Source organism: Bison bison, unplaced genomic scaffold, assembly GCF_000754665.1.
Source record: "Bison bison bison isolate TAMUID 2011002044 unplaced genomic scaffold, Bison_UMD1.0 scf7180017864379, whole genome shotgun sequence".
NCBI lineage: Eukaryota > Metazoa > Chordata > Mammalia > Artiodactyla > Bovidae > Bison > Bison bison.
The window spans coordinates 7,380,841-7,382,540 of NW_011494951.1; positions in this window are offsets into that span (position 1 = coordinate 7,380,841).

Genomic DNA, 1,700 nt, shown 5'->3' on the forward strand with positions numbered 1-1,700 from the left:
GTCATTCCTCACTGCTGAGTGACAGCATCAGGCCACGCCCCTTCGGGGGGCGGTCCCGGGCCTTCCCGACCGCCCATTGGTTGGGTCCTCCTGGGCGACGTTGACTTGAACCGACAAAACTGGGCACGTTGCTCAGAGAAAGTCAGGGTCTGACTTAACCCCTTTTCTCCCAAGTCTGGTCCTCGAAGCATCATACTCTAGCCGCAGGGACGCTCAGCCACCTAGACCACGGCTTCTTACCTATTCTGGCACTTTTATGGAACGTGCGATATTTAGTTGAGTCCGATCTGGGAGGGAAACCCAAGTTAACGCAGTTCCTTAAGTCGTGCGCTTATTTTCTGTTCTCTAGGGAGGTTTATAGATTCGAAGAATAAATTGCTGCTTCTTTTCCCCTTCCAGTTTCGCGGCTTCCTCACGGCTCATTCTTTTCTCTGAAATAATGAATGAACCAAAAGTCACTCTAGAAATAGTTTTCTTTCCTCACCGGATTGTATTTGATTCAGTTTCTGGAGAGGCATGAAAAAAGAAAAGATGGGACAGATAGAGCTAAAGTCAGACAAGAAATTGGAGGGCATCTTTGGGAGTTTCTGGAAATTCAGCGATCATTTCCCTGGGCGGTCAATACTGAATGTACTTGAAGTTTGTACAATTTTACACGAGGAATAAAATTGAAGCTTTCTGTTTGTTCTTGAAATATTCTGCTACTTGTGAGTTGAAAAACATTTTTGTTTAAAAGAATATCTGGGAATTACCAAAGTAGAGATCCTGAACAGATGACTTTAATGATGTTTTTAAAAATGAGTAGTGAATTGTTTTATGTAGTAGAAGCCAGGCTAAGAAACACAAATATTGTGGGTATGTCAAAACATTTGTTACTCTATTTTCATTATTAATTTTTAAATAAATACTTTACTCAAGGAACACACTTCATTGTTTTCTATAAATTTTTGCGGGAGGTTTAAAACCAAATACACAATTTGAACCATTAAATAAGCTTAAAGAGCTGTGATTTTAATTCAGTGATTTTAATTTAATTGAAATTGCTGGGATTGGTATTTTTGGTACTACTAAAACAAATAACATCCGCCCTTGTTAGCTTTCTTTTTTTGTGGTTCTTGTTCTGCACCGCAGGATGAAATCCACACACTGGTAGTTTGCAGGGCCAGTGGAGGGCTTCGAAGCATCTATACTTTCCAGCATTTCAGCCACGTGACGTTCTCTCGCATCCCAAACACACTCCAGTGCAGATCCTGTGGTGTTTGGGGAGGGAAGGGAGAAGAAAACCTTACCCTTGGAGAGGTCATTGCCCTTTAGTAGTACTATACGACTACTTCAGTTTTCTGGGAAAGGTGTTTCAATTTGGTGTCCGTTGGCGGCAAGTGTAAGGAATAGGACTCTCTTCAGGCCCCGAGGAAAACAGAACAGAAGGCACACGATGTTTCAAAAGAAAACCATTCTTTCCTTCCTCTCGCTGACCTTGATTTACCCTTTAAGTTACCCCCCCCCCCCCCCCCCGCCCCACCTTAGACAATTTGTTGTTCCTCTCTGGGGGCGAGTTGAGGAGGAGATGGACAAGAGTGGCCCAGAAGGAGAGAAGCGAGCAGGTGTGAACTCTGTGTCGCAGACAACCATCCCTTTATGGGGTTAGGACTTGATGGAGACAAACACGCAGAGATGCTGGGGGGTTGAATGACCGAGTG